This window comes from Pleurodeles waltl, chromosome 1_1, assembly GCF_031143425.1.
Source record: "Pleurodeles waltl isolate 20211129_DDA chromosome 1_1, aPleWal1.hap1.20221129, whole genome shotgun sequence".
Taxonomy (NCBI): domain Eukaryota; kingdom Metazoa; phylum Chordata; class Amphibia; order Caudata; family Salamandridae; genus Pleurodeles; species Pleurodeles waltl.
In genome coordinates this window covers 30,898,824-30,924,447 of record NC_090436.1, presented here as the reverse complement: position 1 = coordinate 30,924,447, position 25,624 = coordinate 30,898,824, and the positions used below count along the sequence as shown (strand labels likewise).

General features: G+C 44.8%; 1 protein-coding gene across 2 annotated transcripts in view; it reads left to right on the top strand.

Moving 5' to 3' along the window:
- The window catches only part of LOC138259072 (CD209 antigen-like protein C), an 82,889-nt gene that overhangs the window by 29,402 nt on the left and 27,863 nt on the right, over positions 1 to 25,624 (top strand). The window lies entirely within an intron of this gene.

The window sequence follows — 25,624 nt, the reverse complement described above, 5'->3', positions numbered from 1 at the left end:
TTGGATTTAAGTCAAAATTCTGAAAACACAGCTATTAGAAAGTTGTCATTTTCTTGTTCTAACCATTTGGTGCCTGCGGCTTATTCCTTTGCCACTTGACTAGGTGTGATTCGCAGTATTCCTCCCAGACCGCCACACAATAGAGAGATTAGGTGTTTCTGGATGGGCCAGCTCAGTCAGGATGGGTAGGGGCATGGAGCTGAGCACAACCCCACTTACAGATCAGTAGGCTGAGACCTGCTCTAACACAACAAACCTCACACTAGTCCATTGTATCCAGTCAGGAGCCAGGGCAGGGAGGCACAAAATTCCAGGTAACATGAAAGGGGCATTTCTAAAAATGTTTCCCACTTCAAAGAAGGCACCAGGGATAAAAAGAGAACTTTCAGAGCTACTGTTCCGATCACATCTGGACCTGCTGCTGTACTGCCCTTCTCCTCCACTGCCCTGCTGCTGAGTAGGAAGGTCCGGACCTGCACCTTGAACCCAGGACCACGAGAGAGTGACTCCAAGTGCTAGTTGGGTGGTTGCCTGATTAGAGCCTCGGGGGCATGAAAGACTTCAACCATCTTAATACCTGCACCTGGACTCTGCCTGCTGTGACTTCTGACCCTCCAAGTGGTGCCTCCCCAGCCCTGGAGCTTTGAAAGTGACACTAAAGGTTCTGTGGCAGCCAAGCTTTAGTCTCCATCAGACCCAGCAAATTGCAACGCAACCCAAAGAATAACCTTGCAGCCCTAGTAGCTCTCCATCAGAATTTACGAACCATGATACAACACGACGCAGGACTCCTAATCACTCATCCGAACCGATGCCACATTAGGCAACCTGACACAGGACCTTGCATCACACCTTGGGCCACCACTGCATGGTGCAACACCCCACATCAAGGACATAAGGCACATTTCTCAGTGGGCCTAACCTGTTCCATGTATCTGGCCTGCGCTCCATTGCAGTCGGTCTGAAATTATGACTCTGTTTTGGTCAGATGTATGACAATACAACAAATGCCTTTACCAAACATCCTTCACCACACACTCCCTATACTATGCTTTGCCTTTACCACAAAATTCTTTTACCACTCATATGCCTTTACCAGGCTAACCTTTACATCAAAATAGTAAGTATACATCAGGTAAGTGAAAACTCTAGTTTTCGTTAGGGGTCAATAAGGGAATATCTATGGATGGATGGATAGATAGATAGATAGAAATTCTCGTATCGACCCCTAAACTCTAACTCACCTACCCCTAAACCTAAAAGTTCCTTAGCCACCCAATACCCTTACCCTCCCCTAAACCATAAAAATACCCTTACCACCCAAATACCCTTACCCATCCTAAAAAAAACCTTACCACCCAAATACCCTCATCCACCCTAAACCCTAAAAGTACTTTTGCCACCAAAAATACCTTACCTACTCCTTAACCTTCAAAATACCTTTACCACCCAATACTCTCTTGCACCCCTAAAAATACCCTTACTCACCCTAAACCCTAAAAATACTCTTACAACCCAAATACCCTACCCACCCCAAGCCCTAAAAATAACCTTACCACCCAAATACCCTTATTCACCCTAAACTCTTATCTACCATAAACCCTAAAAATACCATTACCACCCAATTCTCAAGGGGATTGTGGAAACAGATCTTACCCTTTTGTTGCATTACTCATGTATGCCCAGGCAAAAACACAAGAGAGATACAAGATAGGATTTCAATACATTTATTGAAACAATCATAGTCTTGCATAGAGAAAATTAGCTGCGATAATTAGGCTGATGAAACACAGCAATGTTATCAGCATTACGAACATGGTAAAGAGAATAAATAATTCAACCATGTGAAATGATTTCTAGATATTCCTACATAGCCCCAAGCCTATACTGAGAGCATAATGAGTGTTCAATCACTAATTAGCCTCGCGGGTATCTCAATTGAAGAGCAGCAAAAATAGAACCGAAATACCACCAATCAGGAATAACTAAAGTGGTATGACTCCAAATACACTTGAAAATAAAGAGTGTATAAAAGATGTATAAAAGATTATGGGGATCATTATGACCCCAGCGGTCGGTGTAAATGTGGCAGTAGTACCGGCAACAGGATGGCGGTACATACCGCCACATTATGACATTGGCGGGTTGGCTAAAGCCGCTACTGTACCTCCGGCAGCATTTTAACCCTGCCTACCGCCATGGATTTCGTGGTGTTCATTATGCCACGAAAACCATGGCGGTAGGCCCTACCGGTGACAGGGAATTCCTTCTCTGTCACTGGTAGCAGGCCCACCCCCCAACACTCCCCAGACAACATACACCCACCCTCCTTCCATGCTCCCCCCTTCTAATCCTCCCATACATGCATACTCGCAGGCACACACAACGCATTCACACACTCACTCACACAGACATACACACATTCATACATGCATGCATCCATTCATTCACACACACACACATCCGTACACACATTCATACTGTCATTCAGACACGCATTCACATTTCCATTCATACATGCATTCTCACACATGCATACACCCACGCAAACACCATCACACACACACTTGCATTCACTCACACACACATATTCATGCACACATCCACACACACACACAACACCCCCCTCCCTGTCGGACCCCAACTTACCTGCATCCAGGGGGTCTTCCGGCAGGGAATGGGACAGGGGACCGCCAGGCCGTATTATATGTCATAATAGTCTGGCGGCTGTCTACTGGCTTGGTACTGCTGGTGGTAGTGCCACCTTAACACCATCTGCCAGCCGGATTTCCACCCTTCTTGTGGCTGAAATCCGGCTGGGGTCATAATTTGGCAGATGGATGTTAGCCACTGTGACAGTCTTTTGGCAGCCGTCACTGCGGTGGTAGGTGCCATTTACCGCCATTCTCTTAATTAGGGCCTCTATCAGTCCGAAAACAGTCTGGAAAGTGCTGACAAAGCTAGACCCAACCACCTTAAAAAAGTGTACCATGCCCATAGTGTTAGAAGCATTAAAGATGTGACTCACTTAAATTTTAGGGAAAACTGGTGTTTAACAGCGATTCTAGGACAACCTTGCAACTTGCAGTTTTAATGTTTCATGGGCGGATGTAAGTGCCACGTTTGTTCTGAAACAATACTGTTGTTAGCCTGCTCCGCTTTTTGAAATTAACATTAAAAGTCAGAGTTGAAGACCACAGACTAGCTACCCTAATGTCATGTGCGGGAGGAAATAGCAGACCATTACATGAAGTCACTATTTGAAACACAGAAACAACAACAGCCTTGTATCAATTGCTGCTGCTCGTTTAAGGCATCTATTTGCCCAAAAGGAGCATCAGCTTACATTTTAGAAAGCTTCCAAATTTTATTGTAAAGGTCATAAAGGAACCTTTTAAAATGTGGTAACCTAGGGCCTAACAAGAAATCTTGCAAATCCATGTCATCGGAGAGGAGAGAGAGGTGTTTGTTTACTGCAGGTAAAGTGGAATGTTGCAACCATCGCTGACATAATTCCCCACTCTATAAGTGGTGACCACCCCTTAGTGTTGGGACTGCATATAACGAGGGTCAGGTCTGCTTCCTTCAAAACCCTGTGAAGAGTTTAAAAAAAAGAGCCTGACAATCATTTGTGTCCACTGGCCACAATAACCTCCTATAAGGGCCTGAAAGTGTATACCCATGCAAGTGGTCTGCTGTACTGTCATTCAGAAAAATCATCTGTTTTGAAATTAGACACACTTTAAACAAGGTATCTATTCCCTGCACTCGCCATTATTTTGTTCACCAGACTGATTTTAAACTCAAATGTTTCTTTCCAATATTCATAGCCTTCAATTGCTAGCTGGAAAATGAATGAATTTGAGTAAATTAATTTTATGTGGGTCATCATATTTTTCCTTGCTTTTGAAGGTGTTAATTTAAAGGAATAAGAAGCAGGAACTGAAGTATTATGCCTAGAAAAATATGTGAATTGGCCTGAATATGTGTCAGGACTTCCTACTGGTGGAGTCGGGCAGTTTTCCCATTGCATATAATTGAAAACTATACATGGAGTGCTAGCCATATGTAGGTAATGGTGTGCATAGTGTTGATAACAAAACATTTCACCATTATTTACTGAATTCATGTATATATCCTCACTTTCAAATAGAGTATGACATTCAAGCTCAGACAACATTGAAGAAACTACTGTAATGTCCCATTTATCAGAAATAACACCTAGGTTTATCACATCATCCATAGCAACTTAAAAAATGTTGAATTTGTATAGTCCTGGAAAGACCAAAAATATCATAGGGGAGCATATCCTAAACAACTTAATCAGGAACTGGAATGGCAGAAATGATCACAAGCTACAGGCCTCTTTGCACTTTGTGAGAAGACGAATGGTGCTTCAAAACCTCAGCTACCATTTCTACAGTAGCACATCCTGGGAGATGATGGCTATTTATGAGCAAGAAGAAAACTGTCACCAACCCAATCCACAAGAGTAGAGAAAGTAATAAGTGTAATCCACAAGTAGGGCTGTGGAAGGATCAGATAAGTGTATCTCAAACAATAAGGAAAACCACATACACCATGAAGTGAAGTATAAGAAGAATCAGTATAGAAGTCATCAATGTCGACACCAGGTGAAATAGAACTGGTAGACACCTCCAAAGATAGTTCATCATAGCCAACTTGCTTTGAGTAGTAGTAGAAAACTGTAGGCTTACGTCTGATGTGTTTCTTACATTTGAAGTGGTAACTGGAATCAACAAAAGTTAATTCTCCCTTCCCTGCCCTTGGGCAACAATGTTGGTGTTGGGTTTATTTTATGCTCTGCTTGGGCGCACATATTTGAGCTTAGCCTAGGCCTGTGGCCTATGCCCTTTTACCTACACCTGTGTTTATTGTGTTTTATTCATTTTTAGTTAGCCTATTTTTAGCAGGAATGTTTTATTTTCTAATCATCTGTAACTCTGTGATCCTACAAAGGCACCGTTATTATTATTCTGTGCACAATATTTCACCATGTACCCTTGTCCAAGGTTGACGTGTCAAAGTACATGACAATCCAGCCAGCAACTGTGGCAACTGTTGCCACAAGAGTTTGTAATCAGCCCAACACTTAGGCACCTACCCACGGCAGGCCTTTTTTCACAGAACAAAAATATGTTTTCTTATAAAAACACTGAGTAGGCCTAGGGACAACAAGGAGGTCATTCCAGCCAGGAAACCATCCATGCCGTTTGCCATTTCATTGCTGACCTTGACCCTGTCTCTATAGCCAACCCTGGAGACGGCGGGCAGATCCCTTTCCTTCAGGTAATGGGGGTGGGTGCTCCTCTCATGCACTAAATATTTGCAGACTGGGCTACCACTGCTATGCTCTCGCTTAGGAGTTAGAGACGAGGTAGGATTCACTTATGCATATTATTCCAACATGTTGGACTGTTTATTTTCTTCTCGCTAGTCACCACCATTCTAATTTTGTTATGCTTTATTGCCCAAAACATTGCAGCAGATATATTTTATCATAGATTGCAGTCTTTTCAATAAATGTATTGAAAACCATCCTGCATCTCTTCCTTTGCCTGTGTGTGTCTGAGACCTTTTGCTAATGAGAGAAAGGGGCAGGACTTGTCGACCACAACTTTCCCAGAGAAGTCGCCAAATGTCATGTTCAGGCTGCCACAAATCACCTTTTCTTCCAGGTTTTGGTGAGGTTCTGCTAGCTAGCCAAAATGGTTGGCCGACAGCTGCCTAGATAGTGTCGGACTGACTCAGCCACTCAGAAGCGGTGGTGCTGGCGCCCCTTATAGAGCAGTCTTGTTACTATAACAGGAGTCTACAAAAGTGTTATTCAATACTTGAGGAGTTAATTCCTGTAGGGTAGTGAGAGGGGTTAGGGAACTACCCAGGAGTCCTTGTGGCCTAATGTAAAGGATCGGCCACATGATGCATTTTTACTTTATCAATGGAGACAAAACATTTGTCTTTACAACCAGCAAGCGGTGGCCAAATCACAGTTCTCGTACCTTGAACGCCAAGGACTAACACCAGTACACGGATGATTGGCCAAATTCCTTCTTCACCTCAATCTTATCTGGAACCAAATTCTCAACCTTTGGAATCCAGCCAGAAGGTGCTGGTTGCTCCTTCCCTACTTCAGTGGCAGAATATTTGTTTGAGTGCTCATCCTGTAAGTCTTGGAATTCCTGTAAGACAGCTAAACGTTCACTTATGTCAGCCGGTGTATCTGCTGCTACTGCACCAGGACCATCAAGATCTGGGACATACATCAGAATGCTGAACAGTACTTCATATGGGGTCTGGCTGCCCAAAGATTATCTAGGCAGATTATTTAATGCCCTCTGGACTCCTTACAGGTGAGGTATCCAACTACGACCTGAACCTAATACGCTAGCTGTCAAGGATTGCTTTAAGTCTTGGTTTTTCCTCTCCACAATCGAATTTTCCACATGATGATGTGGACCGGAATAATGCAGAACTACACCAAGGTTTCCCATGGAGTCCCTCTAAGTATTAGAGGCAAAAGCAGGACCCTGGTCTGAGTGGACTGCAGCTACTGCATCTGTCGCGATAAAGACTTGCAAATCTTTGATAACACTGGGAGCATCAGCTGATCACTGTGGCCACAGCCAGAGGAATCTGGAGCATGAACCTACAGCAAATTGAACATATTTGAATACACCATCCAAATGTAAAAGTCCACAATGGTCTAGATACACGCATTGGAGTGGTTTGTTTGAGACTAAGAGGGATGTCTGTGAAGGGTGTGCATTGGTGGAGTTTTAATTTGCTGGCATTTGCCACAACTAAGGGCATATTGTTTTGTCTGATTGCATAGACCATGCCACCAATAGCATTTTCATAACAGGGAGGCTGTGGCCGCCACAAAAGCATGGGCAGATGCTACACCTTCATGGGCAGTTTTAATTAATTATAGCCTGCAGTCCTAATTGGGTATCAAACGATCACCCACCCCTGGAATTGTTGCAAAAGGAATGTTTTGGGCACTTAAGTGGAAGGAATATTTTGATAGATATGCATTTGGCAAAGGGGTACCATTGCCCGAAGCATTAGCAGCAGCCGTTATTTCTTCATCTACCCTCCTATGAGAATGAGTAATTACAGCTACTGTGGCAGCCTTAACTGCAGTTTTGACTACTTCATCAGCCAGTGAATTCCCTAAGTGTATTTATATTTTATTTTAAACATGTTGGTGACTCAATGTATAAATTACATGACCCTATGGCCGACTATCTTTTTGTTCCACCTTTCTCCAAAGCACTTTATACTTTATAGTTTTTCTTTTTGAGTCTCTGAGGAGGATTTAGCCCTAACATCATGGGCGTCTCCATACAAGGTGAATAGGGGACCTTGGGCACACAAGAGAAACTACTCAAGAGACCTGTTAAATAAGTGCCTGACCTAAGAATATTGGTGGCGCCATATTATATGGTTCCTACTAAGATAATAGGACTCCGTATTAGGACGACAGAACTTTAAAACGTGGGGACTGAGCCCTTCCTCACCATCAGAAGCTATCTGCCCAATTCCTTGCTAACTCACAGTGCCTCACCCAAACCCCTGACCTTGGCAGGGTGGAAGGTGATTCTGGCAACTTAAACATGACAGTCTGATCGCCAAGGGAATTGTAGAAACAGATCTTATCCTTTTGTTGTATTACACATGCATGCCCAGGCAAAAACACCAGAGCGATACAAGATAAGTTTTCAATACATTTATTGAAACAATCGTAGTCTTGCATAGAGACAAGGAGCTGCGATAATTAGGCGGATGAAACAAAGCAAGATTATCAGCATTACGAGCATGGTAAAGAGAATAAATAATTCTATAAATGATTTCTCGACATTCCTACATAACCCCAAGCCTATACTGAGAGCATAGTGGGTGTACCCTCTGCCTTTGCTCATTCTAAGAGGAAAGCCTTTCTCCCATACCTGAAGAACTTAATTAGGAATAAGCCTGTAGTGTGAATGGCAATCCTTTCTGCAAACTGGAAGATCAGCCTCAGCAGAGCTGCATGTCAAACACAGCATTTGGACGGTCACAGTCGGAGCCTCCCACGCTACCCTTCTGGGTCAGTGCATCGTTTATATAATCAAAGCAACACTGGGTTAGAGGCACAGCTCTGATGCAATGATATGTCTAGGTGTTAGAAGATGTCTCAGAATGGGCAGTGCAAGAACTGCAATATCTTGTACTTGTGTTCCTAGCCCTGTAGGGAATGTACTGAATATATGCAGAGAAAGGCTACCTAAAGACAAGCAGCATGTACAATGTATTCTTAGTATAAAAGCATTGAAGCCTAAGTGTGTAAATGTCGCTGCTAAAAGCAATGTTAGCTAAAATGTGTAAAATGTAAAGTATAAAACAAAGCTATAATGGAGAACCAGCTTAGATCGAAAAGAGCCTCAGTACAAGTGCAACTTTACATGAATTTGCAAAGAAAGGAAGAACTTTTCTTTGGGATAAAGAATGTGAAGAATCTTTTACAAAAATGAAAATTTATATATTTTCTGCCATGCATTTGGCTTATTTTGACCCAACTCTATGTGCAGAATTAATAATAGATTAAGGGCCAGTAGGATTGGGAGGGATATTTGTGCAGCATAAGCCTGGAAAAGAAACAGAAAGATATGTTGTTTCATAGGCACTCAAAGCTTATCGGACATTGAAACGGAGTGCTCTCAAACAGAGAGGGAGAGTTTGGCTGTAGTTTGGGCACGTGAACACTGCCGTCATTTTCTGTATGACAAACCATTTATCATGATTCCAGATCATAAAGCATCATTGTAAACATATGGCAATCCAAAGGCTAAGATGCCCCCAGGTATAGAAAGGTGGGAAATTCAAAGTAATACATAATCTGGGGAAGGAGGTCAATCCTGCAGATTATTTATCCAGACATCCAGTTGCTGGAAGTTATAATCAGAAGTCTATTGCAGAGAAGTACACATGTTTTGTAATCGAGACGGCAGTTCCAGAATGAATTTCAGAAAAGGAAATAATAGAACCTTCAGAAAATCATCAAAAAAGGAAGTAAAAAGAATATGTCAAATGAATAGAAGACATGTGACTGATGCAATATGTTTTTCCTTTAGGTGTAACTAAAAATGGCATGATTCCTTTTAAGACTGTAAATGAAGAATTTAAAGCAGCGCCATGTGGCATTTCATTACAAAGAACAAAAATAGTAATTTCTCAAGTGTTGCAGAGACCTGTGCTTGGCATTGCCCATGAGTTGTAGAAGTGGAACTGCAACAAAACAATTTCTGCATGAGAAAGAGTGGTTTCCAAATATGGACATTTGAGGGGAGGAAGTTGTGCAAGCATGTGCTTTATGGCACTGCAGGGCAAAGAAAACATTTTCAGAAGAACTCAAAATGTCTGTATTGCCTGAGGCAGTTTGAACACTGGCAGCAGCTTTTATTGGACCTTTGGATTCAGGACAAAACGTATTTCTTGGTAGAGATTAGTACCTTATGGTTGCCATAGTTACACAAGTAATGTCACCATCTGCCTCTGCCATACTCCAGATTTTGGATGATGTATTTTCTACCTGGAGAAATCCAGACATTTTAAAAATTGATAATGGCCCTTCATGTAATGGAGAATTAATTAGAAAATTGATGAGTTACTCACAAGAAGATAACTCCATATTAGCCTAAAGCAAATGGGGTTGTAGAAACATGTATGAGTATGCTAAAACCAGTGCAAAGAGATGAATTAATACAAGTAATGTTGAATCAAGCACTGTGTCAAGTTTTGAGAAATTATAGAATTATTCCTTGCAGTTCAAGAGTAAAAATCCATCAGGAGTTATGTTTGATCAAAACAAGACAAAGTTGTTTTCCAGGACTGGCACCTAGAGCTCCAGGATGTCATGATGAGGTTGTCAAGCAAGATAAGCTGCAAAGGAGAAGATGAAGCTTTATGTTGACAGACAAAGACAGGCTAGATCACATGAGTATGAACTTGGTGATTTAATTTTAGTCAGACAGCAACAGACAAGAAAGCCAAATAATTCTTTTGGTTCAGAACCTTCAATTATAACCACAGAAAAAGGTTTTATGGTTACTACACGGAATGAAGCAAGGTCTGTGACCATAAATCCTTTTCATTTTAAAAGTTTCAAACACCTGGAGTTTAAAGATAGTACTGTTAATCTTGCCAAATCTAAAGATGAAAGAAGGAGGAGACAGAGGGAGTCATTATGACTTTGGCGGACAGAAAAGCCCGTCCACCGAAGTCCTGGTGGGCAGGTTGCCGCCAGTGCAGGCACCTTCCCGTGGGCCACCAATATGAGTTTCCTGCTGGCCCAGCGGGAAATGGCCTACAGCAATGTCGCCAGCTCATAATAGAGACGGCAGCAATGCTGTAGTGCGTAGGGTGCACCAGCACCCAACGTGATGTTCTGTGTCTGCAAAGCAGACAGTGAACATCGTGATGGCCGGGGGGGCCCTGCCAAATGCATGGGCTGTGCAGGGGCCCCTCTGAGGCCCCCTACACCCTGTCTCCACCAGGCTTTTCATGGCGGTGCTACCGCCATGAAACTGCGGGCGGAGAGAAGAGTCATAATCCCCAAGGCAGAGCTGCTTGCAGCTCTGCCCTGGTGGATTAGGACTGCCAGCACCACCAGTCCGTCCTGTGGCGGTAAAGTGTCGGTGCTGGTGGTCCGACCGCGACGCTACCGCTGCGGTCATAATGTGGCTGTTGAACTGTCACATCGGCGGCGGTCCGACTGCTACCACGACCCTGGCTGTCTTAAGACCCCCAGGGTCGTAATGAGGGCCATAACGTTGAAGAAGGAGGTTCATTTAAGACACTGAGGCCCTCATTTTAACCTCAGCGGTCTTTTTAAAATACCGCCGAGGTTACTCCGGGCTGAAGACCGCCAGTGGTGCCGGTCACCCGCATATCGTATCATGACTGCTGCCATCATGACTGAAGTCTCCAGCCCAGCAGTCGTTCCCACCCTGGCGTCGCAGTATAGAAGTGGTGGTTTTGCATGGCGGTAACCGCCATGCTTGTAATCCCATTTTTTTTCTGCTGGCCTGTTGGCGGTATTTCCACCACTTCTACACCGACCGCCAGGGTTGTAATGAGGGCTTGAATGTTATCAAGGAGGTTTTCCTGATTTGACTGGAAATTATCTCATAAAGACAACAAGAGTAATGAGAACATCTCAAAGCATGATTGAACATTGTTAATAGGAAAATGAGTAAGTTATTAGTTATATTTAGCTTTAAGTAATGTTTTTTGGGGGGGTGTTTTTTTCTGTTTTGTTATTTTTTTATTTTAAAAAGGGGGGGCAATGTGATATTGTAATATATACCCATTAATGATTAGAGCACGGACATTGGGAATAGAATGTTTCTTTATGTCTGAGGGATTCTGAGGTCAGATATTTAGTCAGTTGAAGGGCAAAGATATGAAGGAATGAAAGAACATACCTGCATAATACTCATTAATTAGTGTGGCACCTGGATGCTACAGTTAGAACTATGAGCGTGCTAGCATTATTAAACTGTTATGCTGTTCCCGTGAACTGCAGCTTTGGCTATTGCAAAGCCTCATTTAACAATACCAAGAATGGAAGTTGGGTTGCAGTTATCAAAGTTTTGCCATCATGGTAATTCTCACTCTCATCATAGCCATGGACAAGACTTCAGAATCGCAAGGCATCAGTTGAAGTACGGTACCCTGAGGTGACAGTATATTAGGACCTGAGTTGGCATGGGGGAATCACTGTTTGAGGTACTATCGTAAGAATGGCCAATGTTCCCCTTTACCAAGATTTCTAAGAAAGCAAACATTTCCCAAATATGTGAGATGTCCCAGTTGTTTACGGGGTAGTCTTCAATAGAAACCGTCCAGCATTCTGTCCAGACCTTCTTGGGAGCCCATCCCTTTCTCTGGACTTACACACCACTGCCATGACTCTTCTTACCCAACCCTTCCATGCCATAGCTACTTTCTACAAGCAGTCTTGATTGCTTATAGTTGTACTCCAGACAGTACCTCAAACAGTAATAAAGTGAAAACACAACACAAGAACAACTCACACCAATTTAGAAAGCATATTTTAATAAATGATTGGAAATTATTTGAGACAAATGAAAAAAATCCAGTCAGTAGAACTGGAAATATCAGAGGAAGCTGCGGGTTGTGATGCAAGGTCCTGCTTTGAGGATGTGCAACGCAACGTCAGTTCCTATGCAGCTGCGATGCATCGCACTGCATCAGTTCTGCTCAGATAACCGCATTTGCTCTGGCAGAGCATATTCAGGCTCACTTCCAAGGGTCTAGGACAGGTGTGGCACCACTTGGGGGCAAGTCACAGCAGGCACAGGCCAGGTGCTAGGTTCAAGGTGGTTGGAGCCTTTTCTGTCCCTGAGGCTTTGATGAGGAGGCCAGCCAGCTACCCGTTGGATTCATTCTGGTGCTCCTGGGTTCAAGATGCAGGTCTAGTACTTTCCACTTAGGCAGCGGGCAGCTGGCAGCGGGCATCAGAATAGCAGTCCTTTTTCAGCAGAGCAGCACAGCAGTCCTTCTGAGTCTTCCACAGGTCCAGAGGTGCACTGTGGAGTTAGATCTGATGGTCCGATATTTATATGTGGTGTCAGCTATGAAGTAGGAGAAGGTTCTGGAGGTTTCTAGCTTAGTAGGTGTTTGCATTTTTCTGCCTCTCTGCCCTGGCCCCAGCTTGTCTGGGGATACAAAAGACTAGTGTCAAACCCTTTTGTGAGTGCGCTCAGGCAGGGTCTTTGTGATGTGCAAGTGTGGTAGGTGCCAGCTCCTCCCAATCAAGTTAGAAATGGTCCATCCTGCCAGTATCTATTCCCCCTTTGTCTCACTGATTAGGAGCAATACACAAAGTCCAGCTGCAAGCTACACCTTGTCATGTGACCCAGGATACAGGCTGCAGGCACCACATGGCTAGGACATGGGAATGCCAACTTTCTAAAAATGGCATTTTCAGAATTGTGAATGGCAGTTTAAACTGCACACACAGGCTGCACTGCCAGGCCTGAGACATGTTTAGAAGGCTACCTAAATAGTTGGCACAATAAGTGCTGCAGGCCCACTAGTAGCTTTTAATTGACAGGTGCTGGGTAGATGTAGTACCACTGTACTAGGGACTTACAAGTCAATTAAATGTGCCAATTGGGCGTAACCAATGTTCCCATGTTTGAAGGAGAGAGCACAAGCACTCAAGCACTGGCTAGCAGTGGTACAGTGTGCAGAGTCCTAGCGTCCTAAAGCCCTAAAGCCAGAAAAAACGAAGGGCCAGAAGTATCAAAGCTTTTTGCATTCGCAAACGGTGCGATTTGCAAAATTCGACTGTTTGCGAATGCAAAAATGCCTTTCAAGATTTATGAAAGGCATTCTCAGTGCAATTTCAAGGAATCGCTAAAATAGCGATTCCTTGAAATTGCGACTCCATTTAGGGAATCGCAAATTGGGATTGTCTAAATAGGAAATCGCAAATAGGGAATTCCTATTTGTGATTTCCAAAACACATGTATCAAGCATTTCCTAAATGCTAATTGGGCATTTGGGAAATGCAATTATCGCCAAATCCAATTTGGTGGTAACCATCTGCAATTTTTAAAAATGCATTAGAAATGCATTTTTAAAAACGACATGTAGCACACACATGCCCCGTGGGCTTATGTGCACTTTACATGTCCACAAATATTTTTTTGGGGTGCATCAAAGGGAGCCTTGGGCCCCCAGCACCCTGGGGTTTGCATTACCTAATTTGTGAATTCCTAAAAGGAATTCACAAATTAGGTAATGCAAAACCATTCGCACCTAGGGATGAATGGAGTCCCATTCCCTAATTGTGATTCAGTAATAGCGATTGTGACTTTTAAGAAATCACTATTACCGAATTGCAATTTCATTCATTCATCCCATTTTGCACTTCTTAAATAGCGTTTTTTTTTAAATCGCTATTTAGGAAATGCAAACCGGGATGATGATACATCTGGCCCAAAGTCAGCAGATGAAAGGCAAAAAGTTGGGGGAAAACCGTGCCAATTATGTCAGATCCATCACTAATTAACTAACTAAATAAATAAATACATGAGCACTCCTGTTTTTCAAAACTAGATTCTAGCAACGTACATAACAATGGAACAGCAGACCGAGCTTTTAGCTCAAGCCTGCATTTTGGGTGCAAAGAAAATCCTGGATGTGCCAGTTGTATAATGAAAACTCACCTGCTAAAATAGATGTAATATCATCAGAAAATATTGAGGAAACAAATTGAGACTATACATACTTGATATGCATAATCAAAAATATCGACAACAAAAACATAGATGACCACTATATTGTCAAAAAGAGGTAAGTGTATTGAATTTTATCCATTAAATACTATGTCAACTTTAAAGCATCTATTATCTTCAAAAATAATATTACAATAATTATGGGGCTCATTATGAACACGGCGGGAAACCCCACTGTGTTCATGCTGGCGGTCTTTTCATAGACCGCCAGCCCCCTTGAGACGCCACCGGCCGAATTACAAACATTCTGCTGGGCCGGCGGGCGGAAACAGTGTTTCCACATGGAGCCGTCGTCAATGCCTCAGTGCCACGGGTGCAGCAGCACCCGTCACACAGATCACTGCTTGTAGGAAACAGGGTTCATTATCCAGAGGGTATCGCTCCTTGCAGCGCTGCCCTGTCGGATAATGATATCTGCCATCGTCAGGCTGCCTGTCGGCGGTAGCCTGGTGGTGGCGGAGGGCCCTCCCTGTGTTCATATTATGGCGGTTAGACCGCCATGCCGTTGGCGTTATTTACCGCTGCTGCCGGCATGGCAGTCTGAACCGCAGTGATCATATTGAGGGCCTATGTGTGCTCATAACATAAAAACAATTTAAATAAAGAATAACTTACAAACATAAAATAAATGTACTTTAAAATTTTTAAAAAATGCTAAATATATAAAAAAATGTATTATTATTTAATCATACATAAAAAAACGAATAAAAATAATTATAATTACAAACACAATGCATTCTTTTTTTTAAAAAACAATAGTAAAATTAAAATAAATAATACATTAATAAAAAAATATTGCCACAAAAATAATTAAAAACTTAAATTGCCTTTTAAAATTAAAGAAAATAATGTATTAAAACCCAAAAAAATCGAATTAATAAATGGGATTTGGATTGGTCAAATTTAATACTCTGACTCCAACTCCAACCTGATCAACATCAGGGAAAGAAACAGACTTAAGCAACAGTAAAGCAAATGCCTACCTCTTGAGGGGTCAAATGTACTATTTCCACTTGAACTTGAGGAACAATAGGGAAAGTATCGGACATTGGAAGGGTCAAATTTCCTATTCACACTCCAACATAAGCAACAGTAGGGAAAATGTTGGACTTTGAACGGGTTACATGTATAAGTTCCACAGCAACATAGCCCCTTCTGTGCCCAGGATGTAATGGTAACGTCCTGAGGCACAGTGCTCGTGTGCCCAGGACGTAACCATTACATCCTGTGCACAGAGCCCAGAGGGAGCGCTAGCGCTCCCTCTGTGGGGTTTTCTCCTCCACCCCCCCCCAAGGCAGGGATGGAAGGAGGCCTCCTCCCATCGCACTGGAGGCTCAGCTTCCAGCCCGATCATTTCTCTTCCGATCACGTGGGGGAGGCCAGAGAGGCTTCAAAGGGAAGGAAAGTAATTTCCTTCCCTTTGAAGTCTCTCTCTGCGTTTCAAAAGCCGGATTGTAAAGCAATCTGGCATTTGAAACGCCCACTAGACACCAGGGATTTATTTTTTTAAATGAAACTGGCATGAGGGGAGCGACCCCTTGGGCAAGGGTCGCTCCCACGGGGCATTTTTTTTAAGGCCTTTTCTGCCCCCGGGGGGGCAGAAACCTCTAGGCACTAGGGATACATTTTTTTTGTTTGTTTTGTTTTTGTTTTCTTTTTGATTTTAGAGGTGGGGAGCGACCCCTTAGGAAAGGGTCGCTCCCATAGGCGGCAAATTATATTTAGGCCATTTCGGCCTATTTTTATGAGGCCAATCTGCCCCCAAGGGAGACAGAAACCACTAGACACCAGGGAGGTTTTTTTTCTCGTGAATTTCACGCAAGGGTCGTTCCCCTGGGGGGCAAATTTATTTTAGGCCAGAAACCACTAGGCACCAGTGATATTTTGTTGTAGTTTTACAGATGGCGAGTGACCCCTTAGGCAAGAGTCGCTCCTCTGTAGGGGCAAATTGTATTTAGGCCATTTCTGCCCGCTTTGGGGGCAGATCAGACGATTTTAGGTCAATCTGCCCCCAAGGAGGGCAGAAACCACTAGGCACCAGGGATCTTTTTTTTGCGCCGTCACGCAAGGGTCACTCCCCAGGGGGTTAGGGGGCAAATTTATTTTAGGCCATTTCTGCCCCCCCTGGGGGCAGATCGGCCTATTGTTATTAGGCCGATCTACCCGTGGGGGGGCAGAAACCTCTAGGCGCCATGGCAATTTTTTTTGTGTGTTTTTTTTTTTTTTTTTTTTAGAGATGGGTCGCTCCCCTGGGGGGCAAATTGTATTTAGACCATTTCTGCCCCCCTTGGGTTCAAATCGGCTGATTTTAGGTCAATCTGTCCCCATGGGGGGCAGAAACCACTAGGCACCGGGGATCTTTTTTTTTTGCGCCAATGTCACACGGGGGAGCGACCCCATAGGCAAGGGTCGCTCCCCGGGGGGGTTGGGGGGCACATTTATTTTAGGTCATTTCTGCCCTCCCCTGGGGCCGGCTGAGCTAGAGGTCAAAATCCACAGGTAGGCACTTTGTAAAAAACATCTCTGTTTTCTGTGAAAAAATGTGATGTGTCCACGTTGTGTTTTGGGCCATTTCCTTTCGTAGGCGGTAGGCCTACCCACACAAGTGAGGTACCATTTTTATCGGGAGACTTGGTGGAACACTGGGTGGAAGGAAATTTGTGGCTCCTCTCAGATTCCAGAACTTTCTGTCACCGAAATGAGAGGAAAAAGTGTTTTTTTGGTCAAATTTTGAGGTTTGCAAAGGATTCTGGGTAACAGAACCTGGTCACATCCTCACAAGTCACCACATCTTGGATTCCCCTAGGTGTCTAGTTTTAAAAAATGCACTGGTTTGCTAGGTTTCCCCAGGTGCCGACTGAGCTAGAGGACAAATCCACAGGTAGGCACTTTGCAAAAAATACCTCTGTTTTCTGTGAAAAATGTGATGTGTCCACATTGTGTTTTGAGCCATTTCCTTTTGTGGGCGCTAGGCCTCCCCACACAAGTGAGGTACCATTTTTATCGGGAGACTTGGGGGAACACAGAATAGCAAAACAAGTGTTATTGCCCCTTGTCTTTCTCTACATTTTTTCCTTCCAAATGTAAGGCAGTGTGTAAAAAAAGACATCTATGTTAGAAATGCCCTGTAATTCACATGCTAGTATGGGCACCCCGGAATTCAGAGATGTGCAAATAACCACTGCTTCTCAACTCCTTATTTTGTGGCCATTTTGGAAATACAAAGGTTTTCTTGATACCTATTTTTCACTTTTTATATTTCAGCAAATGAATTGCTGTATACTCGGTATAGAATAAAAACCCATTTGCAAGGTGCAGCTCATTTATTGGCTCTGGGTACCTAGAGTTCTTGTTGAACCTACAAGCCCTATATATCCCCGCAACCAGAAGAGTCCAGCTGACGTAACGGTATATTGCTTTAAACAATCTGGCATCGCAGGAAAAAGTTACAGAGTAAAACGTGGAGAAAAATTGCTGTTTTTTTACCTCAATTTCAATATTTTTTTCACTTCAGCTGTTATTTTCTGTAGGAAACACTTGTAGGATCTACACAAATGACCCCTTGCTGAATTCAGAATTTCAGAAATGTTTAGTCTTCTGGGATCCAGCATCGGTTTCTCACCAATTTTGGTCACTAACTGGAAGTAGGCTGAAAGCACAAAAAATAGTATAAATGGGGTATGTCCCAGTAAAATGTCAAAATTTTATTGAAAAGTTGGGATTTCCAATTCAAGTCTGCCTGTTCCTGAAAGCTGGGAAGATGGTGATCTTGCCACCACAAACCCTTTGTTGGTGCCATTTTCAGGGAAAAATAACACGAGCTGCCTTCTACCGCCCTTTTTCCCCATTTAAAAAAAAATAAAAAATTCACTGTATTTTGGCTAATTTCTTGGTCTCCGTCAGGGAACCCACAAAGTCTGGGTACCTCTAGAATCCCTAGGATGCTGGAAAAAAAGGACGCAAATTTGGCGTGGGTAGCTTTTGTGAACAAAAAGATATGAGGTCCTAAGTGCGAACTGCCCCAAATAGCCAAAAAAAGGCTCGCCCAGGAGGGGGAAAAGGCCTGGCAGTGAAGGGGTTAAACAACAATAGGGAAAGTGTTCAACTCTGGAGAGGTCAGACTTACTATTCCCACTCAGACCTGAGCAACAGTAGGGAAAGTATTGGACTTGAAGGAGGCTACACTTACAATTTTCCACTTCAATATAAGAAACAGTAGGGGAAGTCTTGGATTTTGGGTTGATCAGAACTACTATTCCCACTCCTGCACAGGCAAGAGAAAGGTAAATGTGATATTTTAGAAGGCTGAGATTCAATTCAATTCAATTTCAATTCAATTTGGATTTGTAAAGCGCAGTTAATCACCTGTGAAGGTACGCAGGTGCTGCGAGTTATGTGGCTTCCGGGGGGATCAGTTGAACAGCCAGGTCTTTAGTCTAATGTTGACGGGGATCCATTTGAAGATATTGTGAAGCATGTGAAGAGTGAAGAAGCAGGTGGAAGAGACTGTGTTGATCTGGTTCTTTATGGTGAGTTCTTGAGAGGTGTGATGATCTTGTCAGAGGCCACAGGGTTGGGGAAGATGTTGAAAAATTCTTTGCTGTGGTTAGCACTGGCTTTGATGCGGTTGGCTATAGCACTTTTTATGTCTCCTTCAGGAGCAGTGGTATTGCTTGAGGGATGCACTGAAGGCGGTTCAGAAGTATGTTCTTTGCTGGAGCTCCATTTGTTTTCCAATCGCTTACATTTGTGTTTTCTTGGCTCTCAGTCCTGTGGAGTACCAGCCGACCTGCTTTGGGGATCAGTTTGGTGTGTGTGATCGAGGTGGCTCTGTCGGAGCAATCACTGATGAAGGCTGAGAAGTTCTTGATGGCCTGATCTAGGCTGGTTGAAGTGTCAGAGTTGGATGTATTGAGGGTGTGGGCAACTGGCTTTCTGATACTTTGTTCCAGTAGCAGCATTAAATCTTGGAGGGGGCTTGGTGGTTGTATCCGGGCATCCTGTAGTGGAGAAGTGGATGATGACGTGGTCTGTCCAGGTGAGCTCAGTGATAATGGCTGTACTTGAGTCAGTCGCTGGCCGCAAAGATGGGGTCGAGGGTGTGTTCTGCGTAGTGTGTGGGGTCAGTGACTAGTTGGGTGAGTCCGATGTTGTTAATGCTTTTGATGAGGTTGGTGTTGTTGACGTCATTGAGGTCTTCAAGGTGAAAGTTGAGGTTTCCAAGGAAGAAGTAGTGTTTGGAGTCGAAGGCGAGTAGGGTGATGAATTCAGGCTTTGTTGGGGTGGGGTTATGCAGGGGGCTGCGGTGGGCACAGAGGGGGAGGCAAATTAATACAAAAAAAATCAAAACAATCACTTACCTGCTTCTCTGCTGCTGCTGCGCTGCTCCTCTCCTGCACTGCAGGCACAGGCCTGTGTCTACCATCTCCAGCCCGCCAACTGTGTTGTTGGGCTGGAGAAATCCTACTGCACATGTATGTTTGGCCGGCTCGAATCCCTATTGGCTGAAGCATATATTTTGCCACCCATAGAGAGCCCATGCAAAGGCTTCTGAAGGACTGCCATTGCAGCCTGTGTGAAAAGGTGCATGCACCCTTTCACTGCCATTTACACTGCACCAGGTCACTTATAAGTCACTCCTATAGCAGGCCCTCCAGCCCAGAGGGCAGGGTGCAGAGTACCTCTGTGTGAGGGTACCCCTGTACTAGGAGAGGTACCCCCACGACCTCCAGGACCATTTGCCCGGACTTCGTGAGGGCGGGGATGCCATTTTACACATGTATGGAGATAGGTCACTACTTATATCCAGCTACATAAGGGTAACTCCGAACATAGGCATGTTTGGTATCAAACATGTTGGAATCATACCCCAACGCTTTTGCATGCATTGGTTGTGTGATCCCGTGCACTCTGGGGGCTCCTTAGAGGACCACCAGTATTGCCATTACACCCTTCAGAGGTTTTCCAGGCAGCCCCACCTGCTGCCACATCACTGACAGGTTTCTGCCCTCCTGTTGCTTGAAGAGCTCGAGCCCAGGAAGGCATAACAAAGGTTTTCCTTTGGGAGAGGGGTGTTACACCCTCTCCCTTTGGAAATAGGTGTTACAGGCTTGGGAGGGGTAGCCTCTCCAAGCCACTGAAAATGCTTTGATGGGCACAGATAGTGCCCTCCTTGCATAATCCTGTCTACATCAGTTCAGGGACCCCCAGTCCCTGCTCTGGCATGAAACTGGACAAAGGAAAGGAAAGTGACCACTCCCCTGTCCATCACCACCCCAGGGGTGGTGCTCAGAGCTCCTCCATAGGGTCCCTGGGTTTTGCCATGTTGGATTCTAAGTTGACAGGGAACTCTGGGAGCATCTGAGTGGCCAGTGCCAGCAGGTGACGTAAGAGCCCTCCCCTGATTGGTGCTTACCTGGTTAGGTGACCAATCCCCCTTTCAGGGCTATTTAGGGTTTCTCCTTTGAGTGGTTCTTCAGATTCGGATTTGCAAGACTCCACCAGTAATACTCTGCATCCTCCACTTCAACTTCTCATCTAATAAACTGCATCTGGACCCTCCAGAAACTTTACAAACTGCAACAAAGAAGCAAGATGCCTTCTGCAACATTGTATCTTCAGCTCCTGCCAGCAACAGCAACTGTTTCCCGGTCGTGCATCCTCTGAGGACAGTTTGTCTTCAGCCTGCACCAGAAGAGCAAAGGAATCTCCCTTGGGGTGAAGGAGTCACTCCCCTGCTTCAGCAAGCACCTACTACAACAACGAACGGCTGCGTGGATCCCCTCTCCTGCTGAGCTGCATGGATCCTGCATCACGGGTGGTGGACTGAAGTGGTCCCAATGGTCCTGATGTCCTACTGTCCAACTTTGGTGGAGGTAAGAGCTTGCCTCCCCACGCTAGACAGTACCCCTGTGCACTGTGTGTTTTGCACTTGCCAAGGATTGTTGGCATCCTTTCATGAAGTTCTTTGTGTATCGTGCAGCTCCGGCCCACAGCACTCTATAATGCGATTGACATCTTCCTGAGTGGTTCTCCGGCGGCGTCCCACAGCTGTGGGGCTCCTGTGCATGCTGGCTGGTCTTCTCTGGGCTCTCTGAGTTGCCGAGAGCCACCTCTGACTCCCTCTCCTGGGTAGAGTCCACCAGGTCCCTCCTGATCCCGGGTAGCACCATTTTCCGCTAACCACGAGCTTTGCGTGTGCCAAGGCTTGTTGGTGGACACCAGTGGCGCAAACCAGACTACAATCCTCCATCAAGCATGGGACATCACTTGCACCAACCAGGAACCCGACTCTGTCTTCTTGGGTGCAATACTGACTGTTCGTCTTCACCAGTGGTTCCTCTTTTGCACCTTCATCTGGGGCTCCTGTTCTCCCTGGACTCTTCTGTGCTTCTTGACTTGGTCCCCTTCTTCCACAGGTCCTTAGGTCTAGGAATCCACTATTCGTGTCTTGCAGTCTCTTCTGGTTCTTGCATAATTTTATTTTCCGTTTCTGTATGTGTTCTAGGAAAGTTACAGTGTTTTACTCCTGCTCTCCTGGGCTCTGGGGTGGGTTTTATTACTTACCTTTGGGGTTTTCTAGTACTCCCAGCGCTCCTCTACACACTACACTTGCCTAGGTGGGAAACCAACATTTGCATTCCACTTTCTTAGTGTATGGTTTATGTTCCCTCAAGTCCCAATTCTAACTATTGTGACTGTCACTAATTGCACTGTTTTTAACTGTTTGTATGCTTATTTCTGCATAGTGCATATAATTTGTTTATTACTTACCTCCTAAGGGAGTATAGTCTCCATGTATTTTTGGTATTTGTGTCACCAAAATAAAGTAGCTTTATTTTTGTGGCACTGAGGGGGTCATTACGACCCTGGCGGTCGGTGGTAAAGCGGCGGTAAGACCGCAAACAGGCCGGCGACAAAAAAAATAGAATTATGACCGTGGCGGTTACCGCCGCAGTCATCCTCCACTTCACCATTCCGACCGCCATGGCGGTGAAGACCGCTGGGCTGGAGATTGCGGTCTCCAGCCCGGCGGTCGTCACTTGACCGCCAACGGTATCAGGACCCTGCATACCGCCATGGATCTCGGGTGGTTGGGAACCACCATGGGATCCGTGGCAGTAGGCACTATCCTGGCACTGATAGGGGTCTCCCCCACCCCGCTACCCCCCACGAATCCTCCCCCCACTCCCCCCAAGCCCCTGCCACCCCCCAAAGGTGGTACAACCCCCCTCCCCACCCCGACCCTGAACATGCACATATAAACACCCCTACATGCACACACCCCCAACATGCACATATACACACCCCTACACACACACATACACCCCGACAACACATACCCACACACCTACAAACAGACATGCACACTGTCTGACCCGCACACATTTCCCATACACACAACACCCCCCTGCACGCATACACTCACTCACTCACCCCCTCTACACTCTAACACGCACACCCCCATGCACGCACACAACACACAACACCCCCTCACCCCCTTCCCTAACGGACGATCTACTTACCTTGTCCGTTGATCCTCCGGGAGGGGACGGGATCCATGGGGGCAGCTCCGTCACCAGAACACCGTCACCAGAACACCGCCACACCGAATCATGGGACGTGATTCAGTGGGCGGTGTTCTGTTGATGTGGCGGTGGAGCAACCTCCACTTTCCCGCCGTCTGCCAGTATGTCTGCTGGCGGCTTTCCGTATGAAAAAGGACGGCGGGCTGCCAGGGGTCATAATACGTGGCGCGGAAGACTGCCACCACTGGCGGTCTTCAGCACGGCGGCACCTCAGCGGTCTTGCGAAAAGACCGCTGAGGTCGTAATGACCCCCTGAGTGTTTTCTTTCATGTGTGTGAGTACTGTGTGGCTACAGTGGTATTTCATGAGGTTTGCATGTTTTGTAGATAAGCCATGGCTGCTCAGCCACCCCTAGAGAGCCTGGCTTCTAGACACTGCCTACATTTCACTAATAAGGGATAACTGGATCTGGTATACAATGTAAGTATCATAGGTACCCACTGCAAACCAGGCCAGCCTCCTACAGCGACTGTGCCTCTTATGGTGGTTTTGGCTTCAGTTCGGAACTGAAAGTTGAGGTTTTCCATGATCGGGATGATGTTGTCTGTGGCGGTAGTGCATTGGATAGTTTCTTTGTGGATAATGGAGATTTCACCTCCGTGTTTGTTGATGCGGTCATCGTGTACTATTTTTTAGGCAGTTGATGTTGCTGAGGCGATGTTGGGAGTGGCTGCAGGCCTCATTCAGGTTTCAGTGAGGATGACGACATCGAGGGTGAGGATGGTGTCCCAAATCTCAGTGTCGTGTTTGCATAGTGAACGTGCGTTGAGCAGGTGACAGTGAAGCGACCATGGTAGGTGTGGTTCGTGTGTTGGTGGTTGTCATGTGTGCAGGTGCTTTGGTAGTGCAGGAGAAGAGACAGCGCCGGCAAGAAGGTCCTACTGTTCATCGTGAAGGGGAGCAGCAGTTGTTGTTGCGGAGTCTGGTATCCAGGGCTCCGAGCTCAGCAGTTGTGTATCTGTGTGTGGCGGGAGAACCAGGATTCCTGGTTCTGGGTGCAATTCCAGCACAGACAGGTGAAGACGGGTTTGCCTTTGGCCCGCCGGCAGCACGCCCCTTGCACGTGTCCACTATTAAGTAGATCCTGGGAGGACGGAGGAGGGAGGGACACTGGGTGGTAGTGGGCGAGACAGACAGGAAGCGGGGAGGAAACAGCAGAAAAAGACCATCGCAAGGTGCATCAAGGGGGAAAAACAATGAATGATAAAATTCTACTGAAAAACACTGCAATGAGGAATTGAGAGCAAGAGAAAAATGGGCAGCAAAACAGTAAAATAGACAGCAGAAAACAGGCAGCAGAATAGCCAGAAGCAATATTATGGGCAGCGGAACAGCAAAACAAAACAGGCAGCATAGTAGAGAGAGAGAACAATAACATGGGTAGCAAAACAGCAAAACAAAAGAGGCATTTCATATTCCCCATCTTAAATTAATACAAAAGAAATTAAATATATATAAATAAAATAAATGAACATAAAGTATACAACATACATTCCTATAAATATATACGTAGTTGGACATGATATAATTTATATACCATCAAAAATAAGAGACAAGGAATTCACATATAAATTTGTAAACAAAAATATTATAAAATTAAATCAATTAAAATGTAAAAAATTACTTCCCACTAAAGTGCCCTAGATGTCAACAGTCCCAAAAAACATATTACATTAATGAAAGAAAAATTAACAAAACACATAATAAAAAAATATAAAATTAATTATTATACAGAAAGCTTTAAATATAGCACTATTAATTTGCATCCAATTTATTCCAAAATTAAATAACTAACACAATCAATTATTTAATTATTTTACTAATAAAACATTATGGCCCTCAATACTGCCCTGGCGGTCTTGGACCACCAGGGTTGTTTTAGTGGATTTCACCACCAGCAGGCTGGCGGTGAAATCCCTGGTATTACGACTGTGGCGGAAGTGCCGCGGTAGCACCCCCGGGACCAGCAGTTTCCCGCCACTTTAGTCCCGGCGGGAGTAATCCTCCAGGGCAGCACTGCTTGCAGCGCTGCCTAGGGGATTACGAGTCCCCCTCCCACCAGCCTGCAGACCGCCAGGTGCAAAGCGCCATGAAAAGGCTGGCGGAAAGGGGAATCGAAGGCCCCTGGGGGCCCCTGCACTGCCCACGCCACTGCCCCGCCACGGCCCCGTGCAGCTTTTCACTGTCTGCTATGCAGACAGTGAAAAGCATGACGGGTGCAACTGCACCCGTCGCACGGCCGCAACACCGCTGGCTCCATTTGGAGTCAGCTCCTGTGTTGCAGCCGAGATCCCCACCTGGTTTCCGCCCGCAGGCACAGCGGGGATCTCCTGATGGCCGTGGCTGGAGTGTGGCCGCATTGGCGGCCGCCCAGCGGTCAGGTCGTAATGACCCCCTATGTGTTAAACAGCTAAAATGCATTTAAATTATCTGATTAACAAACTACAACAAATACTAAATTATACAAAAAAGCTAAATGTTTAAAAGACACATCTCACTCTATTCCCTCATGAGCACAACATGTGAAAAACCACAAAATAAATATACATAATCCTAACAACTTACAAAATTTAATAAATCTCAACTAAATAAAAACAATGATATATGTTAGATTATGTTTTAAATGCTATAAACAAAGGACTGAAAACAAATTATATTCTTACTTTGTGTAATCTGTCCCACAATATTTTTTACGTTAAATTT